Source organism: Mastomys coucha, unplaced genomic scaffold, assembly GCF_008632895.1.
Source record: "Mastomys coucha isolate ucsf_1 unplaced genomic scaffold, UCSF_Mcou_1 pScaffold1, whole genome shotgun sequence".
NCBI lineage: Eukaryota > Metazoa > Chordata > Mammalia > Rodentia > Muridae > Mastomys > Mastomys coucha.
Window position 1 is genome coordinate 31428039 of NW_022196891.1, and position 26176 is coordinate 31454214.

The window sequence follows — 26176 nt, forward strand, 5'->3', positions numbered from 1 at the left end:
TCAGAAATCCACCTGCCTCTGCCTCCCAAGTGCTGGGATTAAAGGCATGTGCCACCACTGCCTGGTGCGATCTATGATTTTAATAATATGATTTTTATAGTCTATATCTTACATACTTAGCCCTGTCAGTATGTTGAATGAACATTACCATGGTTACACTATTCTTTGACATGACAGTAAAGACAACTGTAAGCAGTCTTCGTTTCTGGACCTGTTTCTCTAGAGTTCATATAGTAACTCCACTTACTAGCAATTGGAAAGGGATCATAAACCTCCTTTATTCTTCCCACCAAGACAGGGTTTCTCTGTGGTAGATCAAGTTAGGCTTGAACTCAGACATCCACCTGCCTCTGCCTTTCGAGTGCTGGGATTAGAGGTGTGCACTACCACCACCCAGCCAACCCCTTTATTCTTAAATGGCCATTTTGTCCCTTCTCATTTATATCATATGTCTATTTAAGGAAGTTCTAACAGTGACAAATTCCTTTACAGCAAACAGTTTTCATATATCCTATGTCCTCGTCTCTCCAGCAGACTTGGCCATCATTGCACAGTCAGCAAGAAGCCCGCAGAGCACCACCGAGGATAAGCCCTTGCCAACTCAGCTGAACACAAGCCAACGTGACAAGACCACCTGCCAATCAAGGCCACCAAGGAAGCCAGCGCCTTACTGATGATTAGAGGAGCCAAGACTCTCATAGGAACACACTGGATCTGGGCCCGGGAGAATTTCTCCAGAAAGTTGAATCTAAATTCTCTTTGTTCACTTGGTTTGTATATGTATTTCATTTTTGCCAAAACATGTATTGTTCCTTTAGGATTTAAAAACCATTAATTCCCCTCTGAAACTGAAAGCACCTTTGCTATCCAGTGAAAAGGAGCTGGAAGGACTTGTACTTGGCTGCAGGAATACAGAGAACCTGGTTTTCAAGTCATACGCCTCTGTAGTGTCACTTCTGAAGTAAAGATTCAGAGAGTCAGGCAACTTGCCTGTGTCTCTGCCACAGCCTAGTATAGTTAGGGGACTGCATTTACACAAGGATGCTAAACAAAAAAGTCAATATACTAAAGATGAAGGGTAATAGATTAATGTTTTTTAAAAGATATAAATATGAAGGCCAGAGTGACTTCTCTGTGTTTTTAAACAGAATTGAAAGTAGTGATACAGTTCATAATTTTCAGTAAAGACAGTTAAATGCAAATGTGTGTATGTATATATTCCCTTGCTTTTTCTTACTCAGAGGGCCTGGGAAGAACAGTACCCCAGTAACATTTAGAGACCAGCAGCCGAATCCTGCTGCTGAATGCTACTCTTTACTGAAAGGAACAGGGCTCCTGGGAAAGTGGCTGGTTCCAGAGCTGGGGAAGAGAAAGAAATGAGCCTGATTCTCAAGGGGACATAACAAAAAAAAAAAAACCCACCAAAAAATGGTTTAGAAAAGGGAGACATAAACATCAAAAATGATAACACTGAATTAACCATTAAATAAAACAGGCATCCATGAACAAACACTACTATAAAGTAGGGAACAACAATAAACAAGAAATGAGGAATGTTGTTCCTTACGGTAAAATGACTACTATAAATGCAGAGTGATGAACTACGGGGCTGGGACGAATTCTTATTCTTTTTTTAAAGTAACCATCATTGTAAAATCAGCCCAGGAAAGGAACAGTAATACATCCAAAACCAGTGGTTAAAGTGGATGACTGAGCTAATTTTACAAGATCCCGAAGTATTCCTTTACAATGTACTTATTAGTCACTAAAGAACAAAGGAGCTCTTCCATGGAGAACCTGGGCACATGTCATCCTCATCTATAGGTGAGAGCTAAGAGCACAACTAATAGTACCATTTGAAAAGAGAGCATCTCGTGTCATTCCTGAGACATGACACCAATGGCGCCAAAAGGGTAGCCTGCTGACTTACACTGAAACACCGTATACACCCAAGTCAAGGGATGGAGATGACTGGGCTCTAATCTCAAAGAGTCACGGAGGACTGACTGGAGAGGGAAAGCTTGGTGGGTTCATCGCTCAGGTGTGGGTCCTTTTATTAGAAGTGACATTGTTGAGACAATTAGTGAGACTTGAACTTGGTCACTGAGTGAGGGCATAAAGGGTTCTTTGTCCTATTCTTAAATAGTTATATGGTTTAAAATTATTTCAAAACAAAAAAGGAAAAAGTCTAGTTCTTCCATCTTCCTGGGGTGGTAAAGAGGACACACATAGAGCTCTTGAGAAGCAGCTTCCCGTTTTAGAGGACTCCAGGATTTCACAGAACAGAGGCGGTCAAAGCAACTATTTGGGAGGGTACAACGGCTATAATTTGAGACTCATTAATAGGTCAAAAATGAATTAAGTGGCTCATAGCCAGATCAATAAAAAGTGAAGCAGACTAATAAATTCTAGTATGATGCTTTCTTCAAACTGTTGTTTCAGTTGCGTAGAATACAGTCATATATGCACACAATATGTATTAGATCATAATGTCCAGTGTATTTCAATTGCAGTTATAGCAAAAGGTTTGAGACTGATGGTGTGAAGACATTGATAGAACCAAAAAATTAGCATAAGTCTTTTGGTGAAGCAAAGAGCTGAACAGTTTTTAGTCAGCCATAAGGAAGGATGGCCATCCGATTTCTGAACAGTGTTTAGTCAGCCATAAGGAAGGATGGCCATCCGATTCCTGAGCTATTGAACTGGCGAGGGCTATGTGTTTGGAAGTGAAACTGATCCAATATTATATTTCATCAGTTAAGTTTGAAAACACTACAGTCACTACTTATTAACCCAAATGTGGAATCTGACAAACATGATTATAAGGTGAGAGAAATGATATGGTGGTCAGTGTCAGACTGTTCTCCACACAAACATGGGGTTCAAATGCATCCTGAAAATCCTTCTGTGGTATATGACATGAAGATTCCTTGAATGTCACTAAAAGTTTTTTGAGACAGAGTCTGACCTTGTAGCCCTGACTGGCCTCAAACTCAGAGATCTGCCTCCTCTGGAGTGCTAGGATTAAAGGTGTCTGCCCTCTGGCTCAGCCTCGATGGTAAATTGTTTTATCCAGAGGAACTTGTACTTACCATCATCCCAAGGAAAGAATGTTGGGAATTATCACAAAGGATCCCCACCCCAGCTGGCACCTCAGAATCAGTGTCATTATCATATGAAGAGGGAGGAGTAGCAGCAGTTGCCTCTGTCTCCAATTTTCAAGCTTAAATTAGGGAGAGGGAAGGAAGAGTTTTAAAAGTACTTAGAATGAAAAAAAAAAAGAAAAGAAAAGAAAGAGGGGCAGGAAGGTGGCTCAACAGTTAAAAGCCTTAGCTGTACAAGCATGAGGACCTGAGCTCAACCCTAAAAGCCAGATATGGTGATGCCATATGTAATCCTAGCAATACCACTGTAGACTAGGACCTGGCGGAGACAGAGAAGCTCCGGTGCCAGCTATACCATGTGTACACTGTAGCAAAACAAGAACAGCTAGCTCCTGCCCTAAAACAAGGTGGAGATGAGAACTGAGGTCACTGTGTGTGTGTGTGTGTGTGTGTGTGTGTGTGCGCGCGCGTGCACGTGTGTTTTCTCACAGAAGAGAGAGTGACAGAGAGAGAAAGAGAGGGGGGGAAGGGAGAGAGGAGGAGGGAAAGAAGAATCATTCTGTAGTGCCCTTGGGACAGCTCTATGCTTTGTGGAAATGTCGGCCTGGAGCCTGAGCTACAGTGCTTACAGCAGTAAGTGATAGATGACTTTAGTGAGATGCCTAGTCTCTTCTGAAGAATCTTTAAGCCTGAAACTTAAGTATGACCTCTATTTTTGATACAGTGACAAAATTTATTTGATACAGCAAAACTACGGGAAAGTCCCCTAGGACAGGTGAGCACAGCTTCCAGACTCCAAAGGTCTGAGAGGCCCAAATGGGAGAGCCCCAACAGTTCACTAGACATTACATCATCTTTCAAGAATTTCTTGGCTGCTTCCTGCAAATCAACTTTTAAGTAGCTTAGTTTGTAATAAACTGAGTTGCTATAATATGTACATTTGAACTCAGATTTAAGGAGGTGGTGAGGAGTCAAATATTAGCAGTCAAGAATAATAGTTTAAATAGTTTGCTCTTTCTTTGGGTAAGAGTCAAATGAAGAACATTCATTTTGGGGCCTGTTTATGAATATAAGGGTCAGTGAGCAGATTTTTATTTTTCATTGTCAACAGACACTTTTCCTTCATTAGTCCATCTAACAACTGTTAAAGTGTCCATTTTGTGCAAAGTGCTATTAGGGACGTATAAAGCTCTTTATAATATGATTCCTATGTTCACAGGAAATCTTAAAATTTATATAAGTACAAAAAGAGTCTCCTAACTGCTTAAAAAAAACCCATCCTCTAGTCATATATATAATATAATAAAATGATGTGTCTGTGTGGGCTATGTGTACCTGGTTCCCAGAGAGGCCAGAAGAGAGTGCCAGATGCTCTGCAGCTGGATTTTCCAAAGGCTAGGAATTGAACTTGGGTCTTATAGTCCTTTAGTTGCTGAGTCATCTCTCCAGGACCTTCTATATGTTTGAATATACTCATTTCTGACTTCATACTTGTGGTGCAAATAATGTTTTTTGTAGTTGTACGGTTTGGTTTAAGTGTTGGGCTTGAACCCAAGGCCCTGTACATGCTTTACAAGTACTCAGACACTGAATGACATTCCCAAGTGTGAGTGAGTTGTTTTTAAAATACTTGTGACAGTACCAAGCCAGGTCGGAAGCCCATCAGTGTCTGTAGGAGCTACACTCACAGGCCTGTGCATTCATCCCAGGATTCTATGGCTAGGATAAGAGAGGCTGCAGCTAGTGTCTGGGCGATGAGGGAGAAGGAAACACTCTGAAGGGAAAGGCTCTCCCTCTCTATTTTCCTGGTTTAGAGATTTATTTATGAGTATTTGCTTACATGTATGTCCATGTACCACACATGTGCCTGGCACACAGAGGTCAGAAGACAGTGTTGAATTCCTTGGAATTGGAGTTACACATAGTTGTGGGCTACCATGTCAGTGCTGGGAACAGAACTCCAGTCCTTTCTGCAAGAGCAACCAGTGCTCTTAGTCACTGAGCCATCTCTCCAGCAGTCTGTTTTCCCATTTAATGCTTGGCTTTGGTTTATGTGCCAGGAGGATCCTGCTTTCTGGCAGAGGTGGGACAGATTACTGCTAATAGCACAGTTAATAATGACTGCCGAATGAGCAGAACACATTAGGGATTGGATCACAAACCTTTAAAATGAATCATGTTAGGGTGGCAGAGGGGGGTTGGCCTTCGTTACACATGTATCGAAATGTAGAGCAGAGAGAAGCCAGGCAATTCTTTCAGTTCAAAAAAAGAATCTTTGATTGGTTCTTTTTGAAAAGGCAATAAAAGTTAAAAAAATCAGGACCAGAAACACAACCACTAAAAAGCTTGTGCACATTCTGCTGGGCTGTTTGTTATGAGGGAGGAGGCAGTGTCATTTTAAAGTACAAGGTAGCAACAGAGAAAAAAAGTAAATAGGACCTACAAATTGCCCAGATGGACCTTATAAATCTTTACCTTCATGTATGTGTATACACATATTGGTGTTCACATGTGTGTAGGTGGGTGTGTATAGGTGTGTGTGTGGATGTGATGGACCCTCATATTCACAAGTGTGTGTGTGTGTGTGTGTATGTGGGTGGGTATAAATGTGTGGGAATGTGGCAGACTCTCATGTTCATGTATGTGTGTGTGGGGGGGGAGTATAGTTGTGTGTAGATATGGTGGACCCAAGGCTGATAATGGATTCTTTCTTGATCTCTCTCTCTCTCTCTTTTTTTTTTTTTTCCGAGACAGGGTTTCTCTGTGTAGCCTTGGCTGTCTTGGAACTAACTCTGTAGACCAGGGCTGGCCTTGAACTCAGAAATCTGCCTGCCTCTGCCTCCCAAGTGCTGGGATTAAAGGTGTGCACCACCGCTGCCCGGCCCTTGATCACTTTCTACTTTGTTCATGGAGTCAAAGTCTCTCAACTCAACCCAGACCTACACAATATGGCCAGTTGGTCAACCAGCTTTCTAGGGATCTTTTGTCTTCATCTTCTAAGTGCCAGAATTACAGGCAGGCCACCATGCCCACCCAGCATGGGCTCTGGGAATACAAACTGCTCTTAATGTTCTTCAGGTCCTGTGGCAAGCCCTTTAACCACTGAACCACCTCTTTAATCCCAAAATAACTTTTATTGGTCTGCAAAACATGACCAATTTTGCGGTCATGTAGTTAAAAAATAATTCTAGTATTATTGTTAAAGTTTAAATCTCAAGAATGTATTTAAGGGTAAGGTATTATAAAGAAAAGTCCTTTTAAGAAATATCACTCTGGTGACTTGCCTTGGAATTGGTCCATTAGGGGTACATGTGTCACACAGATCTGCTGGCCAGTGAGCCCCAGAGACCCTCCTGTTTCTGTCTACTCAGCAGCTCTTGGATTACACAGTATACCACTGCACCTGGTGCTGCTACTTCTTAACGTGGGGCTAGAAAGCCAAACTCAATTTCTTATGCTTGCCCACCAAGGATTGTGGACTAAGGTATCCCCCAGGCCTGAGTTTCATGGTTTGAGGCTAAATTTACACTTAGGAACAGCTGAGGAAGGCAAGCATTTGTAGAAAGCTACTTCTTTCTCATGTGAACAACCCAAGCTTAATTCCACTTTCATGTGTCTCTCTGTGATGGTAAGTCATTATCAGCTGGGAAGATCTGCGAACTGGACCTTGCCCTCACAATCAGCCTGTAAAGCAACAACTTCAACTCAAGCACTCTATAGTTACTAATTATGGTCAGAAGAACACAACTTGAGAGTCTTCTCTGGTCCTGGGGGAAGACATGAACTGCCTGCCTGGAGATTACTAGAAAACAACTTAAAAAAAAATGTTTTTTTTTGAGACAGGGTCTTATATAGCCCAAGCCAATCTCAAATTAGCTGATAGTGACCTTGAATAGATAGGTATTTAAACGTGGCTCCACGGACATAAACATTATAGAATTACTGGCTAGCAAGAGGTGTTCTGATAAAAAGCAAAGACATACCATTGGCCTCTCTTTCTGCGGGAGTCAAACCAAACGGGCCTGTCAACCAAGAGAACAGGACAAAGCCCCTCAGGGTGAAAGCAGCTTATGAATGGTATGAAAGCTGCCCAAACTGGACATCAGGGCAGTGGCCCTCTTGTCTGTCTGCTTCCATCCCTTAAGTGTGCTCTGCTCTGCTCTGCTCTGGTCATTGTCCACTCTCTCACACTCCAGGCTGTGTTCTACTTTACTCTGCTATACTCTAAATCTAAATTCTGTTTAGTATAAATGTCTTCAGTGGTTATCACCAAGAACTAGGAAGTCAGACTCGGATTCTGGTAGCGTTTTGGTAAAGGAGGTCAGCGGGGAAGCTTGCTTGTCCTCTGCTCTGGAGACAGACCCTGACAAGGACAGCCTGCCAAAATGCTCATGGCACTGATAAGAAAAAAAAACCGTCCACATTGCTCAGGATGAACTTAATCTTTTTAATGAAACTAAAAGCAACAAAAGTGACTTGGTTTTTTTCTTGTTGTTTTGTTTGGGGATTTTTTAAATTTTTTTTATTTTTTTTTTTCGTTTTGTTTTTTTGTTTTTTGAAACAGGGTTTCTCTGTGTAGCTCTGGCTATCCTGGAATTCACTCCATAGACTAAACCGGTCTTGAACTCAAGAGATCCCCCTGCCTCTGCCTTCCAAGTGCTGGGATTAAAGGTGTGCACTACCACCACATGGCTAACAAAGTGTTTGTTTATTTTTTAAAGTGGAGTTTAAAAAATAAAATTAGTTAAAGAGTTTAAAAATATAAGCAGGGGACTGGTGAGATGGCTCAGTGGGTAAAAGCACTGACTGTTCTTCTGGAGGTCCTGAGTTCAAATCCCAGCAACCACATGGTGGCTCACAACCCTCCATAATGAGATCTGACACCCTCTTCTGGTGTGTCTAAACACAGCTACAGTGTACTTACTTATAATAAATAAATCTTTAAAATATATATATATAGCTTAAAAATACATGACTGGGCACAGAGGCAGCTGAGGAAAGGCACTTACTGCCAAGCCAACAACCTGAGTTAGATCCCCAGATCCTCCATGTGGGAAGAAGGAGCCTGGTCTCAAAAGCTGTCCCTTAACTTCTACATGTGTCCTATAGTGCTCACGCATGTGTGTGGTACAAACACACAGAAATGAAGAAAATATTTTTAAAGTGTGCCATTTATATGAGACTTTTGTTAAGATCAAGATAGCCAGAGAGGCAGTTTTGGGTATGTATAGCACAAAATTTATAAGACCATACATTTTAAATCTACCCAGCTTATCATACATATACAATACCTCAAGGCATTATAAAAAGTCAAAGAGAAAGATACTTGTCTTAGTCATTGTTCTATTGCTGCAGAGAGACACCATAATCAAAGCAAGTCTTATGAAAGAAAACATTTTTGTTTTGTTTTTCAAGATAGAGTTTCTTTGTGTAGCCCTGGCTGTCCTAGAACTTGATCTGTAGGCTAGGCTGACCTTGAACTCACAGAGATCTACCTGCCTCTGCCTGCAACATTTAATTGGGGTCTAGCTTACACTTTCAGAGGTTTGGTACATTGTCCCCATGGGGGAGAACATGGAGGCATGTTTGGCACTGGAGCAGCAGCGGAGAGCTGCATTCCGACTGACAGGCAAAGACGGAGGTAGGGAGAGAGGGAGGGAAGTGGAGAGATTGGGGCTAGCATGGCCTTCTGAAACCTCAAAGCCCACCCCCAATGACACATTTCCTCCAACAAAGCCATATTTCCACTCCCTGGTGACCAAGCATTCAAATATATGAGCCTATGGAGGCCATTCTCATTTAAACCATCACAATACTTAATTAAAATTTGCAATAGTTTTAAAAATGAACTTGGTGTGTTATTTAATGGTAGAGTGCTTAGCATGTATAAGACCCTATATTAGATTGTGGCCCACCCTGTGCAAAAAATATGCAAATCACATGAATAAATCTATTTATAGGACAAAGACATCTGTGACAAATAGGTTATATTTATAATCTCTATGTCAGGCAAAGTATCCTGCCAACTAAAATTTTCTAAAATTTAGGCTCCTCTACTTGATAGCAGTGAGTTTGTGGAAGGGGAAACCTGTGACTGTAAGTTACAGTCACAGAAGCACCACAGCCTATGATTGGAAAAGAAATGATAAATCCTATTATATACAAGTTCCAAAATTATCATTAGCCTCATTGAATTTCACATTTAGTAACTGACTTGAAAGCTTATAACCTTGGCCAAACACTCCATGCAGCGGGAACAATAATCAACAAATGTGATGTTTTAGCGCGCTCCCCGCCTGCCCCCACTGTACAGTTAACTGGCACGCATTCTCTATGCTCTGCAGACACTGGTAACACATAAATGTTCTGTTGATTGTCTGTATGCCAGGCTTTATTTCTATGGTCACATACTCTGAAACAGTTAAAGCTAAGTGGTAGACTGTGTACCTAGCACGCTCAAGGCCCTGGGTTCAATTTCCAGCATCAAGAAAGAAAGAAAAGAAAAAGGAGAAATGGGGGGGGGAGGGAGGGAGGGAGGAGAAAAGAAAAGAAAAGACAGACACCCAAGTGAACAGAATAATCCATCTTGACCTCCAAACAAAAGCAAAAATAGATAAAGATGCTGCTGTTCAGTGTAGTCTAACCTCTATTTCTCCAACCTCCCTTATTCTCAAACTGTTTTTTCCGAGTCACTGAACTGCTCCAGTATCTCTTCTGTGGACTGTCCCACTCCCACCGACCGTCACTGTACCCTTCTCTATGCTCTTCTCACAGGAAACAGAAGTCTGCTTTGGGCTTTGAAAACGTGACTGTTCCTTTGGAGATGAGGCAGATGTTTCTATCTGCCAGCCACATGATACATACCCATAATCCTAATACTTGGAAGGCCAAGGCAGGAACACTGTCTGAAGGCAGCCTGGGATATACAGCTGGGCCACACAGCCAGACTGCCTGAGACTAGCGTGACTAGCACCACTAGCAGCAGCAGCACCACCACCACCACGTTTCCTGCTATTCCTGAGAGACAGGGAGCTCACCCAAACAAAAATCAAAAAATAAAATAAAAGCCCCACAAACCCCAGTCATCATAAGAAAGAAAAATATTTCACAGTGGTATTTTCTGTCAGATTGCTGTAGTTCATAATAAGTACGTGTATGTACTTTAGAACTTACATTTCATCTCCACATCATAATTCAGAAACAACACTCTTTTAGTTCGCCTTGGGGGAAGGGGGGAACAATTCCAAGAGTACACAAGTTAATGGTCCTGTCAACTCTGTCTTTCCCACAATGCAAAGCCAGTGTAATTCTATATACACACAATCATGCTGAGACAAACCCTTGCAGCGTGTGAGAGCTACACACGCATTTCTCTAAGAAACACCACTTGAAAGATTCATGAGGCATGGCAATGTTTGTGGTAAACAGGACCACTGTGGAAATCAAATTAATGAGAGTCCTGGAGACTGCTGCTCAGCATACGATGCAGGAAGGAAGCGAGCTTCGTGGTGCCTGAACTGTAACGCACACACACAGCCACATACTGCCCTGAGTACAAAGGTCAGGCTGAAGCTAATCTGAGTGATTCAGGCTCCGTTCTAAGAAGCCTACATGGTGCAGCATGCCATGTTATTGTCTGGGAAGTCACTAGGGGTGACTGTAACACTGTATTCCTGGAGTTACGATCATAAGTCAATCTCTGTACATTTAGTTAGCACCATATTCTAACGAATAAACTAAAGAGCAAACAACTTTTTCACATCACAGACGTGTATGTATTGTGTATGTGTGTGTACATAAACACACATACACACATACACATATTCACACATACATACACATACACACATACATACATACACACATACATACATACATACATACATACGGACATAAGAGGTACCCAAAGTCCACCACTGCAAATGGAACCAAACTCAAAGAGCAATGGGATCTGTTGTTAAGCATACAGAAAGGTGACCACAGAGTCCTAGGTTCCATCCCATGAAACATATCACTTAGGCACAACAGATGTCACAAAGTACTCAGTTTTTGTTTCTTGTCTCCTTTTAAATAAGCAGGAATAAAGACAAGCTGATGTTAATTCTGGTTTTCTTCCTTTTAGTCTCTGAAATAGTTTCTTTAAGTAATCTTACTCCTTGAAGGTTTGATAAAATTTGCCTTGAATAGATCACATACTTATTTAAAAAAAATTAAAAGTAGTAGAAAACTGATTGTTAAAAAGGTAAGAAACTTGGGGTGGTGGTAGAGTGCAGTGTAAACCTCACGTGCCCACCCTGCCACTGCCTCCAGTAAATGTGATCAGACCAAACCGGAGCAGACGGTGCTTTCTCCAGCCATGGAGGACCATCACAGTCAGCAGCAGGCTCTTGTCATAAGCACCAGTCTGCAATCTGCAGCCCTGTAGCTGGAAGCCAGCCATCAGCACAGTGGAAAGAATGCTGCACTGGGAACTCACAGCACTTGGCACTCGTTTATTTTCTACCATGACAGCATTATACAACTTAGGTTAAACCACACCCCCTTGGAGGGCCCCAGGTTCTCATCTGCAAAGTAGGGGCTAGGCTAGAAGAGCTTTTAAAGAGCCTCTGAACTGCCTCTTCTGTAACTTCACCGTCTGGGACTTCATAAACAGGCTCACACATCTATTCTCTAGTCTGCTAAATGAATAACTTTCCAGGCACAGAAAAAAATCCCCAAATATTCCTGAAACCAATCTTCAAGTCAAATGGAAGTCAGAATCACCAGATACTTACCTGGCTTTGTTTGGGCACCATTTTGCAAAGGAACAACGTAGGATGCTGGGTAAAGTTGTACCTAGGTATACGCATAATCTAGGGTCTTCTTTTTTAAAAAAATTATTTATTTTTATGTGCATGGGTGTTTTGCTTGCATGTCTATCTGTACGCCACATGATTCCAGTATCCCTATAAGCCAGAAGAAGACATACGAGCTCTGCAACTGGACTTACAGATAGTAAGTGAGTATGGGTGCTGGGAACTAAACCGGGGTTCTCTATAAGAGCAGCCAGTGCACTTAACTGCTGAGCATCCCTTAATCTAAGTTAAAGAGAAGAAGCAAACTCAGACCAAAGCAAAACTCCCACACATAAGTCTAGACAAAACCAAGGTAATATGTCTTTTCAATAGAATGCCTGTCAGTGATATCTGGGAAGACAACAGAAATATAATAAACCCCAAGCAGAGTACAGAGAGACAAACTGAGAAGCATGCATCAAGCTACCGGGCAGAGTAAACCTGACCCTGCACATATAGTTATGTGAACAGAGATATCGAAAAGACAGCAAAGGACAGTAGGGTAAAGGGGAGTTCTGAATAGAAGAAAGAGTGGACTAGAAATTAAAAAATAGTGCATGAGGTATGTAGCTAGTCACATCTCATGCAATCTTCACAGACCTTTAAAGATACATTTTTAAAAAGCCCAATAAAGACCTCTGTCACATCCACAATGCTGTACGTAAAACAGCAATTTGCATCCTCCATGCTACCATGTGGGCACACATGACAACACTTTTCAATATTTCCACCCCACTGAAGTAAGCAGCTGGTTAGAAGAAACAGATGAACGCATCCAGTTGATAAGTTCTCAATTGAGGGCTCAGGAAATGGCTTAATCAGGAAAGCATTCACCTTGCACAGCATGAGGACTGGAGTCTGGATCCCCAGACCCACATAAGCCGGTCCTGGGTGCCTGCCTGTAATCTCAGAGATGGTAAGATGGGCAGGCGGCAGTACAGGCAGCCTGCTCATAGACCAGCTAGCCTAGCTTACTGCTCAAGTTTCAGGCCAATTGTCTCAAATGAAAGGTGAGAAACACCGAAGGAATGACACTCAAGGTTGTTCTTTAAGCACTGAACACATGTGGTTGCACATGCCTGTGCACCCTCACACATGAACACATATACAAGCAAAAATCAAACAATTCTCATTCAAGTCATAAGGCAGTTGCTGAGGAGTGGTCGCCATTGTCCTGGGCATCTAAACTTAGGTGGTTTCTGAGGACCAAAGTATTTATGAAGACAAATGACAACAGTAACAAGAGATTGAGGGACATTCAGAGAAGGCAGGCCATGTAATCAGTCAGTCATAGCAAGTGTGATGATGGCACATGCCTGTTAATTCCAGAGCTCAGGAGGCTGAGGTAGGAAGATAAGAAGTGCAAGGCCGGCCTGGGATATATAGACACAGTCATTATATCTGACTGGATCTAGTTCACTCAGTAATATTTTATTTATCACACATTTTTACCTGCTTATGTCTGTAACTCAGTTTTTGGTTTTTAGTTTGTTTTTGAGACAATTCCATGAGTCACACAAGGTGACTCTGGAATTTGCTATGTAGACCAGGCTAGCCTTGAGCTTCCTTCCTTGCCTTTGCCTCCTGAGAGATAGGATTAAAGGTATGTACCATAATCTGTAACTCAGTTTTAACAGCTATTTTTATATTGAGTTACTCCACGGAGAAAGTCTAGCTGGCCAGTGATAAGACAAGCTCTGAGTCACGGCATGTATGCAGCAATGAGTCACGGCTTTCCTAACTACGGCCGGGATGCTGGACACTTAGGGGATTTCCATCCTCAACAGCTAAATGGCCCAACTCTGTTTTATTCAACGAGGCCTAAGACTCTTTCCCATAGTAAGTAGAACGTTTTGTGACCTTGTGGTAGAATGTTCTATGCATAAAACATTTTCTATAGCTATACCTGTGTGACTATTTCCTAAAATGCATATCCATGAATAGAAATTCTGGATCAATTTCAGGCTTCTGATAGTTTGGTAATTTACTTCATTAAAGAAATTAGTTTGCATTCCTAAAAGGAGAAGCTGAGAAGGCCAAGTTCCCTATGTCCACACCTTAACTCTCCAGTCTTGTCTGCTGTATCTAATTTTATTATTATTATTATTATTATTTTAAAGATTTATTTATTATTATACATAAGTACACTGTAGCTGACTTCAGGCGCACCACCAGAAGAAGGTGTCAGATTTCATTATGGGTGGTTGTGAGCCACCATGTGGTTGCTGGTAATTGAACTCAGGACCTCTAGAAGAGCAGTCAGTGCTCTTAACCGCTGAGCCATCTTTCCAGCCCCCCCTTCCTTTTTTTAATATAAATTATTTTTTTATTTTTTTTATTTTTTATGTGTATGAGTACACTGTAGCTGTACAGATGGCCGTGAGCCATCATGTGTGTGGCTGCTGGAGGACCTCTGCCCCCGCTCACTCCAGCGTAATTCACTGTAGCTGTCTTCAGACACATCAGAAGAGGGCATCAGATCTCATTACGTGTGGTTGTGAGCCACCATGTGGTTGCTGGGATCCGAACTCAGGACCTTTGGAAGAGCAGTCAGTGTTCTTACCTGCTGAGCCATCTCGCCAGCCCTGTATCTAATTTTAAAAGATCCTACTTCCTCATAATTCTAATTTTTTCTTTTTTCTTTTTTTTAAAAAGCCAGGTTACGTACTTTCTCATATGTTCATTAGTAATTCTGAAATGACTTCCTTTTTTATTCATTTTTCTGGGTCAGGGTCTCTCTATGTAGTCCTAGCTGTCCTGGAACTTGCTATGTAGGCCAGGTTGGTCTTGATCACAGAGATCAGCCTGCCTCTGGTACCTGAGTGCTGGGATTAACATGTGTGCAACCACACCTAGTACCCAGAAATGATTTTCTAGTGACCACCACCATATAAATCAAATGTGCTCCTTGAAGCTCAGCTGCAGGCTGCAGAGAAGGTCAAAGCCCCAAACTGCCTCATAATATTTTCAGGAAGAAAATAATGAAAATTTTAGAACAACAACAATAAAAGATCTTTAAGGAGCTAAAAACAGCAGGGTGGCTGGTTCAGAAAGCAAGTTCCGTTGTGACGTGGGCTCTTACTCATAGGAGAGAGTTCAAACTTCCCTGCCTGACTCCATTAGTTGTCTGCTACACAACGTGTCTGTGAAACACTTCTAGAGTGGTGACTTAAGTGGCGCAGGGAGGATCTGTGAGGATAAGGCTCCTGTAGGAAGGCTCCACATGCTTTTCTTTACAAAGCCGTAGTTGTCAGGGTTCTCTAGAGGAACAGAACTGCTAGGAAGGACCTGGCTAAGGAGTATTAATGACAACGAGAACTTGACTAAGCCTCACCATGTCACCTCACTCACTAATCCAGCAAATGAGCCTTCACCACTGTTAGCCTAATGTGGAAAATGCTCCTCTGAGGTCCAAGTCTGCGTACTGTTCATCCCTTCAGGATATCCTTAGAGGCTGAGGAAGAATGTGGATCTGTCATCTGTTCTCAACAAGAAAAGAAAGCAGAAACGTGGCTGAGGACTGGTAATGGGAGGCAAATTGGAAGTACAGCATGGAACCAGTCAGTTAGCACAATGAGCCAAGTGATACAGTCATCAGATCTGCTCAAACTCTTCCAGCCTCAGTAAGGGTGGGGGTAGGGGTGTGCATGCGCACATGCATGTGTGCGTACACTTGAGGGAGCTCAAAAGCCAGGGTGCCCATGTGAAGGACAACTTTGGGTGTCAGCCCTCACCTTCCACCTTGTTTGAGATAGGGCTTCTTTGTTACTCGCTGCTGCATGTGCCAGGCTAACTGGAGCCAGAGCTTTCAGCGTCCAGCATCAGAGGCATGCTGGGATTACTGATGTATGCTACCACAGTCAACTTTATGTGGGTTCTGGGGATTTGAACTCAAGTCCTGATGCAGGCACTTTATGCACTGAGCAAGTTCCCTAGCCCTGGGATTGTTTTAAACAGCAATTTCTTGGAGGTCTGCCCACAAAGCCAATGTCTGCTAACACCAGGCTATGAACACCAGAAGACCCATCAGAGTCCTTGCCTGCAGATGAGTCACAATCGCACACAGCATTCTATGGCACTCTCACACTTCGCTCCACTCCAATGCTCTCACACCAGCAACGTCTCCCAACCAACAACTCTATGGATGCCTTGCAGGCCTTCAACTTCTGGACTGGATCCCACAGGATTGCTGGTGGCTGTAGGCTGTCTACAACTTTATTTCTTTTCCTCTCAGTATCAGAATCTGTCTCCTGCGGGGAATCTACTCTAGATAGCTGTCCATCTCTTTATCCAACGTCTTTATGTAGCAGTTGGGATTGCTGCTATTTCTTTATTGTGCTGACCAGCTTCGTCACTACCACTCTCAGTACTGCCATTATAGTAGCCAAGGTTAAGTACCGCCTGAGGATGCCCTGCCTGGGTTTTTGCTTATCTGTTCTGTTTTCCTTCAGTGCTAAGGGCCTTACTCATCATGTAAGGCATGGATGTAGCCAACTTCAGTAAGCCACATATTCCATCCAAGTTCAAGTCTAACCACCACACTTTACTGCCTCTTTCACTCAGTCTCATCTAATCTCTGGCTGCAGAAACCAGCTCTGAGAAGGACTTGACCCAAACAAGGCCACCTAGACACAGGGCATTAGGATATAAAAGGTCTTTCTCTTTTGGGGTGTGTGTGTGTGTGTGTGTGTGTGTGTGTGTGTGTGTGTGTGTGTGTGTGTATGTGTGTATATAGAGCTCAGTTCACAAAGTTCCAGCTTCCAAGATTGAAGCCAGGCCAGGATGGCTTGAACTATCTCAAATTAAGTTTATGTCAAATATAATCCTTGAAGTTTTACTCTTGTGCTTGGTGGGACACTATTCCCCCACCCCCATAGCATCTTCCTTTCTCTGACCTTTTCTCTTTTATATCTTTCATCTGTCTACCCCTTAAAGAGTACTGTGCCACTGGTCCACTTAGTACCTGTCTTAGGGTTTTCTTGCTGTGAAAAGACACCATGACCAAGGCAACTCTAATAAGGGAAAACATTTAATTGGGGCTGGCTTACATTTCAGAGGTTTAGTCCATTACCACCATGGCAAGAAGCATGGTGAGAATTCAGGCAGACAGTGCTGGAGAAGGAGCCAAGAATTCTACATCTTGATCAGAAAAGAGCAGGAAAAGACTGTGAGCCATTAGGCCTGGCTTGAGCTCAAAGCCCACCTCCTAGTGACACTCTTCCTCCAACAAAGCCACACCTAATCCACAAGACCACATTCCTAATATGCTGCTCTGTATGGCGAGGCATTCAGACACACATGTCTATGGGGGCCATACCTATTCAAACCACCAGAGCACCCTATAGTCCTTCCGATAGGCTTCCCCTGGCCTTTCAGAATCCTTAATGTTGCTGAAACATAATGATTCTGGGTTCTTTTTCCAAATATTTACTTCTATTAACGATCACCTCAAGTAATCAAGGTCAAAGCTTAACAGATGTTTCATGTCCTCTTTATAAACCCCCAAAGTTTTTTCTCCTACATTTTAGTAGGCTAAAAGTTGACAAAATATACACACCGACCCACAATCCACTCTTGAGTAAAAGAGTCAAACTATAACTACCAAGTTGATGACAGCAATAAATAATAAGGTTTTCTATGAAAGATCCTTCCCAGGACTCTTCTGTATAAGAGGCAACGTTACTCACAGTTACAGTACATATAAGCAGAATTTCTTGAATGTCAAGTGATTACATATCCACCCCTAGACTTTAATCTTTACTAACCAGCCTCAAAGATTGAGCTTTGTGAGGTTAAGGAGGCATAGAACTAAATGAGAAAAGCAAACACAGGCACATTTTAGACTTTCTCCTTAAAAGGCAACTAACAGAAGCATAATAAATAAACTATGCTATCATCATCATCATCATCACCACCACCACCACCACCACCACCACCATCATCATCATCACCATCATCATCGCAGGGTCTCATATAGCTCAGGCTGGCTTCTACCTCACTTTATATCTGAAGATGACTCTTTGCTTCTTATCCTCCTGCTTACATTTCCTGAGTGTTGAGCATCCACAAGAGGTTATTCAGTGCTGGAATTAAACCCATGGGTTCATGCATATTGGGCAAGAACTGTACCTGGGCGGTGGTGGCACACTCCTTTAATCCCAGCACTTGGGAGGCAGAGGCAGGCGGATTTCTGAATTCGAGGCCAGCCTGGTCTACAGAGTGAGTTTCAGGACAGCCAGGGCTACACAGAGAAACCCTGTCTCGGGGGGGTGGGGGGGAAAGAACTGTACCAACTGAGCTGCAGCTCTGACCCTAAGAAACTGTATTTTAAATTAAACGAAAACAACTCCCTTTTCTCTTCATTTTCTTATCCAGAAGCCTCTCTTTAATGTTTTTCCATATAAAGGCAAACAACATGTATCCCAGCAAAAGTGTGACTTCTCTTTCTCTGCAAACTGCTCAGAGTAAAAAACAAGAGAATACTTCAGACAGGTTTCAGATGACAGAAAACTCAGACCAGGAGCCATACTGACATCAGCAAACACTATTTGAACCAGTAACTTAGTGGCAGAGACCATCAAAATGTGGCAAATCCAGGACACCAGCTTGCTTTTACACATACAATTTGATTGGGACATAGCCACTTTCAATGACTTACATGTTTCCTATAACTGCTTTTCCACAGAAGAGTGACAGAAGAACTGAGCAGTTGCCACATGGTAAGAAAGTAGAAAACACTAGACCCTTTATAAAAAGTGTGCTGATCGCTGGGCTTCAGAAAGGCAGTGCTAACTCTTCAGAACGGCCAGCAAGCAGCCACACCTGACACGTGGGCCCAGGAGAGACTGTCAGTCAGAGCACACATCCAAGTCTCACCAACTTGGCATTCCTCTTTCCAAAGTCCTGGAATTCCTAGGGAAAGTGCTATCTTAGAATACAAAGTTTTATTTGGTGATACAATATCAAACACATTACTTTTCTCTTAAATTGTTTATATTATCTTAAACATTCTTCAGAAGCACAGTAAGAGTTGTGAGTCCACACCATAATAAGTATGTTAGTCGCTGACATAGCAACTTTCCCACCTCAGCCTCCAAGTAGCTGGACTATGGTATGGGCTGTGGTGCTTGGTAAAACTGAAGTGGCTTTAAAATGCACCCCCTTTCTGCCCTGTAGCCAACCCCATGGACACTGCGTTAAGACATAAGAGGTCAAGTTTATAACAAAACATTTAAAAACTTCTAAAACATAAACACCACCAAACGTCTTTAAAAGCCCACTCTTTTAGGGCACTTGGCACTTGTGTGTAATATTTATGCAGTTTAAAGGATCATGTTTAGATAGGAAACTCTGGTTTGCTTAAGAGACTCCTGTCACTTGATGGCTGTTATCTAACTCTTAAATATGCTTAACTGACAACAAGATGGTAGGAGAAAAGTCACAACTGGTAACTTTTAACCACTCATCTTTACATTGTGACCATCCAACCTTTCAGGTCCTACCTAAAATAAAATAGCACTCTACAAGTAACATCTGTTAGTGCCACAAGCTTAAGATCCCTGCTGGGGCAGACCTCTAAACACTCCATTTGCTGAAAAGGGGCTTCAACCCCACACTAAGCTTTCTACCTCAACCACGGGGCTAGAACATAACATTAGTTAAGCCAAGGCCATGGTTAAGGCCCCCCAGCATGTTATCACCAGAAGAAATGAGTACTTCTGTAACCAGGGCAAACCTACACTCCAACTCAAAGGGGAACAATTATCCCTGGAGGCTCTATGATCAAAGCCATCAGAGGACCGACCACTTTGATAAAAGACTTGAACCAAAGTACTTTGAAGACAACCATGTGAAACTGTCATCGTGGTAATGATGGGGTTTCAGAAATGTTCAAGTAGAAAATTATCCTTCTCTCAAGTTGGTTTTGAATATGTACTGAAAAATAGAAACACTTTGGGAAAATACAAAGAAGAATTTCATCAAAATGTGTTTTAAATTGTTTTTATTTCTTTACTTATTAATTGTGTGTGTGTGGAAGTCAGAGGATAACCTGTAAGAGAGTCAAACCTCTTCAGGCACGTGGGTTCAAGGTATCAAATTCAACTGGTCCAAGGTTTGGCAGCAGGTGCCATTACCCAGTGCTCCAGCCCAGTTCATCAGCATGTTAATAATGTTATCTAAATAATATGGCCACAATTTTTCTTATGACAAATATTTTAATACCCTCACCTTTACTGTTCTGAAATGAAGCTATAAAACTTAATTAAAATCTTAAAATAAACAAAAGTACTATATAATGAAATATACACACACATGCACACATTATTTTGATAGCAGAAATTTAGCCAGCCCCATGCCCCCTGTCATGCCACATAAATTTTAAAAACACACACACACACAGATATCATATACATACACATATACACACATATACCTAATTCTTGGATCAATAATACTATAAGACATGATGAAGTAGGCAGAGGTTTGGGTACATCATCATTCCTATGAAGGAAGAGGTGAAACACAGACATAGAACTTCTTGTAAAGGCCTCTCAGTGGCACTACCATCAGGGGTGAGCACATAGAGTTATGGTTTCTCTCTCATTTGTGTGGTACCTGAATTTTTAGATTTGCCCCCTACCAACTGAATTTATCCATAAAGTGACTTTAATTTCAGACTCTTCTAAGACTTCCTAGGGAAGTTTATCTCATATGGAGCATCACAGGACAGTACCCCTGCCTTCTCCCAGTAACTGCACACATGGTCCCCAAACACCATGTCCTCTGAAAACACTGCACTTTACAACTGCCTCACGAAGTCCTCCTGCTGCTTTTGAGAACTAGCTTTATGCTTTTCCATACTTCATAAATTTTCTCTAATGAAATGCATTACCATTTTTAAAAAATGTATTACCATTAAAAAAAAAATCTCTACTCTGTATTTCAAGCTCATGAGTATTCCCCCAACAAAGCCACGTAAGGTTACAGGTTCTAACATGAACTAATGCCTTGCAGGCAACTGGAGGCAGCAAGAAGACAGACTAAAAAAAGAAAAAGTTAGGAGGTTTGATTAACTTTTGCTAATAGTTGGTAAATCTTTAGATAAGACATTTTAGGAAAGCCCAGACAGATTACCTTGAAGGCCAGTTTACTCAATCTTTAAAAAGGTTTCTGATTAGAGGATAGTTCACTGATGTAACATGACACCAGGTCCAAACCTGCAGGGTTTTCAAGGAGTGCGTGTGAGCTTTGATTACTGAGAGTCCCTTGGCAACAGCATGGCCTGAAATTAATGGAGCTCATAAAAGGAAGATGCCAAGAGGAACTTTGTCCTTGAGATGGTTTCTGCAGCCTGAGCCAGGGCAAGGCACAATCCATATATAGAAAAGCATAGCGTCTGCAGTATTTTAAGAAACTACAGTTGCAAAACAGGCGCAATGTACAGTGAGTGCAACGATCGGTCCTGGGCAGGGTGGCAGCGGCCATTGGGAAGATTCTTCAGGGCACAACGGAAGGCAAGTGATGTCCAAGACAGAGATGGCTGACTGCCACGTACCATCTCCGTCCTCTGCTCTCAGCTGCCATGCTGCAAACTGCAGAGACTCAGGAGAGCTCACTATCCTACAAACAGGATGCCTGCCAATGCCCCAGGGACGGCTCCCAGAGGACTGCTCTTAACAATTACTGCTTATTAAATCTATCCCTACTTTTTAAAAAAAAGTCTTATGAACATTATCATGTTATCAAATTTCTCAGACATATCAAAACTCTCTCATTCTGGGTGCTTTTATGTATTTATTCTTTCCCTTATCTGTCAAAAGATAAAGAAGTTGAGTGGAGAAAATCTGTATTTTATTATCCTTTTAACTCTGTTAAAAGCAAGAGAAAAGCATACCAAGAAAAAAAAAAGGTTGTGGTTGTTATATGGTGTCCTATAAAAATATTACTTTACTACACAAATAACTAGGTCTATCTGATAGCTTACCTACCGTGTCTTTAAACTCAGGCAAGCTGTTGTTCCAAAGCAACAGTACAGTCTTGCCTGGGAAATACCTTACCATATTAGGCAATCAGGCCCCAATAGAGAAGAAAAAGCAAAACAGACCCAGGATTTTACCTAAAAGGAGAAAGGCCAGGACACTGCCCAATGGTAGAGAGTGAACAGACAGGGGTGCTTCAGGAGGCTAAGATGAAAAATACTGCTTGAGAGAAAAGACCCAGCAAAGAGCCAGGAGCCATTGTGAAAGCATGGAGAAATAGTGCAAACTTGTCCATCCCGAGAGGCGGGAGGAGAGAACTAGTAAAGACCTATCTAAACAGAATTGCTGCAAAGTGTGCAGAAGAGAAGTAAGACAGGACAGTCATTTGAGTTCAGCACTTCAAGCTGGCTTGACCCACAGAGAAATCTTAGGGTAGGATTTGCTCCAAGCTCTTGGGATTCTGAGTTAATTTTTGAAACATTCAGTCCTGTTCTTTTCCATACATTTTCCCCTTTAACTCAGCAATTCCTAAAACCTTCTTCGAAATATCTCAGAAATCCATGTCTGGAGGCATGTCTGTAATCCCAGTGTTCAGGAAGGAGGGTGGACGAGCCAGCCTGGGCTCTAGAGTTAAACTAATAACAACAAAAGGTATCCTGTTAGAGTTATAGAGGAGTCTAACTAGGCTATGTCTCACGATTTTTTTCTCTAAGGGAAAATTAGTAGATAACTAAAATACATGATTTTAAAGGTTGATGGAAGTCCCAAAAGTCAGTTAGAAATTTAGGAATCACCATTAGTAACTTACATGTAGGAGCTTCACTTTTATTATATAAGCCAAGCGGTGTGTACTATAATTATCTTTAGTTTATAAATGAGTACACTGAATCAACAAGAAATGTCTTATCCAAAATAGTTGGGCGGTTAAGCTGGGATTTAAACACAGGGAATTTAGTTCCTGGGTCTGGGCTCGCTTCTCTGTCCTCGCCCCCCCCCACCTCCGTGTCACAGCAGTCTGAGATGCATGGTAAATAACAGACATAGACACACAACAGCAGGCAGTGGGACAGTGTGAGCTGGGAATGGAATGGCACCATCAATGGGTCAGTTCATCTCTGGGCCTCTGTGTGACTTTGATTTGTTTTTAACCATGCAGTCAGTGTCTGTGTGTGACAGAGAGGAGTCGTGGGCTTTTATATGCCACGGTGCAGGTCTGGGACAACTTTTGAGAGTGGTTCTCTTCTTTTACCAGGGATTCTGGGGACTGACCTTGGGTCATCAGGCTCTCGTGTGACAAGTGTTTTTGCTCACTGCATCATTGCACAGGTCCTGTTATCTTCAAAATGAGATAGATTGTTAACTCAACGGCTGTAAAGCTATTCAGTTCTAAACTCAGCTATGATAGTCATTTGAGCCACCACAAACTAAATCAAACTTTAGAATTCAGTAGCATCGGGGGCTGGAAAGATGGCTCAGTGGTTAGGAGCACTGACTGCTCTTCCAAAGGTCCCAGCAACCACATGGTGGCTTACAACCATCTGTAATGGGATTCGATGCCCCCTTCTGGGTTATCTGAAGACAGCTACAGTATACTTACATATAATAAAGAAATCTTAAAAAAAAATTCAGTAGCATCTAGAAATAAATGTTTCTCAAAAAAAGCTTCATAACTAAAATGAAAGAGCTACTTAATAAAAATATAATAAAGCCAAGAAATAAAGACAGAGCAAAGGGAACTAAGAAGTGAGTCAACTCAAGAATGTTCATGGCTTAATCTGTAACCCCCTGTGGATCCTCAAGAACAGCCTCAATGCTCTGGACAAGGTCTGCAGAGAGCCAGTGGTCTTTATTTCAAAGGGTATCAGAAGAGTCTCTGGAATATTCAGCTCTCTCATACCGCTTAGATAAAAAAGGACAAATAGATTTTATGGTTAATATCACCATACAGGTAAAAAACATGACAAAGAACAAATCCAAACCAACTTATTGTACTTTGTTTTTTAATTTGGAAAAGAGTGAAATCACTCATATGCTTAAAGTCCAGAGACAAAACTGTTCTTCCATAGTAGTTGTCAGTCTTCTTGCTTTGAATTTGGGAGTGCTCCAGGGTTTTGCCTTTGGTCATTCTCTGGAGTTATTTTCTTGGTAACTGCATCCAATCCCATGGTTTTAAAGATGATCTGTATGTTTACTGACATCCAAGTTTAGAAATCCTGCATGGACCTCTAACTTTGAACTCTGGATGTACATTCACATGCTCTCTTAACATTTCCATGTAAAACTATGTCAGTTGAACCCAGTGAGCTCAATATGTCTAAACTCCACAGGAGAGGCCTGCTCTTCTGCCACACTTGTTCTTGCTTTTCGTTCTCCATCACAGCTATGAGGCTCTACCCTTAGAAATGACGTAGCTCTGGTGTCGACTTCCTTCATACTCTATGCAAACCGACAGTAAATCTAGGTGTTTCCAATTTCAAAATGCATCCTGAATGTAACTCCTCAGACTCTGTCTGCTATCAGCTTGGTCCTAAAGCTCCTTCCTTCACTTTTCCTGTATTATGGAACCAACCTCCTAGCTGATGGATCCCCTCAGAGTATATTCTTCAATATGGCAGCAGAATCCATAAAACATACGTATACACATCACTTGGGTGTGAAAAAAAACCTACAACAGAGACTCACATCTGCAAATCAAGCCTGAAGCTGTCACAGTGACATCGTCCATTCTGTCTGCCCCTTTGTTCATTCTGCTGAGGCCACACTTGCGTTTTCAGCCTGTCCTCAAACATGCAGGGCACACCTGCTCCAGGGTCTTCGTGGCTTCTGTTCTTTCTGCTTTCTCCCTACCCGCCTATGTCCAATCTAGCTTCCCACATCATCGCATCCCTTACACTCAGACTCTGTTTTGTCCACACAGTCTGCCCTAACTGCCGTATTTATACTGTGGAGCTCCTGTCCACACAACAGTTTTCTTCATAGCACTTAGCACCTATTTAAGTATGTATTCATCGCAGGTCTCTCTTATTGGAAAGTAAATTCTACAAGAACAGGGCTTTTTCTCATGGTATCCTTATAATCTGGAAAAATGCCTGACCACAAATGGTGCATACGAGCATTAGAGAAAGAACAGGAAGATCCCAATCAAAGGGAAGCAACACAAAGGACCAAGTGAACTTAGAGGTCAGCAGTAGAGACATTTCTGGGGCTTTGATTTCTTGTTAACTTTCAGAACTTAGCCTTGCTAGCAAAGTTTGTACTCTTATTTACTTTGTTGGAAAGAACTTATATTAAATTGCTTACCTCTTTTAGAGTACCCTGTCAACAGATCTCTCTACTAGCAGGCTAACAGAACAGGTCGATACCTCAAATCCACAAATTAAGGATGCATTTTAAAGGATGGCTCTTGGTTCAATCTACTAGTTCTGTTCAGGATTAAGCTAGCTCCAGTGCCCACGCAGAGGGCAAAGTTTCAATGAATTTGTTCAGTTTGAGTATCATCTGATTCTCCTAAAAAGTCTTTAGGGAATTATAGGTGGGGTAGACTTTCCTAACAAAAGAATTTAATTCTTATTTCCTGACAGAAATAGACACTGACCTATGTGAAGGGACTCATACTCACTGTATGAGCTCTGTAAGATCGAAGTTCTGTAAGATCCTTTACTCAAGGAGGTCAAAATCTACTAGCAAGTCAGTTCAAACACGGAACCTGGTAGGTAGAAAATCCAAGTGAACAAACGTAAGCCATGTTTTCAAGTCTGTGTTATGACTGTCTCAAAAAAGGTTCCCTGATGCAAGCCACAGGATCGCCTAGAGATTCATGTCTCCAAGTAACTAGCATTCTTAGGCCTTAGTTGTCTTAACTATGAGACTAGGACCTTGAACCAAGTTACCTCTGAATTATCTTGTGACTCAGGATACAAAAGTTACAAGGCAAATGTCTTTACTGTACTGAACAGGCTTCTTCAACAACTCCTGTACAACAAAAGCAATCTGTCTCTGGTTCTGCTTCTTTTTAGGGCATCACTCTGCTGGCTCACTAACATCTTTTCTGCTGGCTACTTGTGCCCTCTAGTGATAAAGTCAATTATACAACAGGATTGGCCTGGGAAACAGACTGCCCCACAAGAGCAGAGGGGAAAACAAGTAAACTTCATGTCAAGCAAAAGACAGGTCAAAGATGAAGGCAGGAACGGATGGAAAGGATCCAAGCACTGTGCCTGTGGCTGCTCTGTCCAGAGCAGATACTCTAGCCTGCCCC

At 42.0% G+C, this 26176-nt stretch overlaps 1 protein-coding gene and 1 long non-coding RNA gene across 9 annotated transcripts in view; one reads left to right on the plus strand and one right to left on the minus strand.

Annotated features, from left to right (window-relative positions):
• LOC116099647 overlaps nt 1–1197 on the plus strand; it is a 2356-nt gene extending 1159 nt beyond the window's left edge. Inside the window, exon 2 of the long non-coding RNA XR_004122333.1 lies at nt 532–1197. This is a non-coding gene — a long non-coding RNA (uncharacterized LOC116099647). The remainder of the gene's footprint in view (nt 1–531) is intronic.
• The window catches only part of Ppp1r12b (protein phosphatase 1 regulatory subunit 12B), a 188583-nt gene that overhangs the window by 46496 nt on the left and 115911 nt on the right, over nt 1–26176 (minus strand). The gene's annotated exons all lie outside the window — the stretch shown is intronic.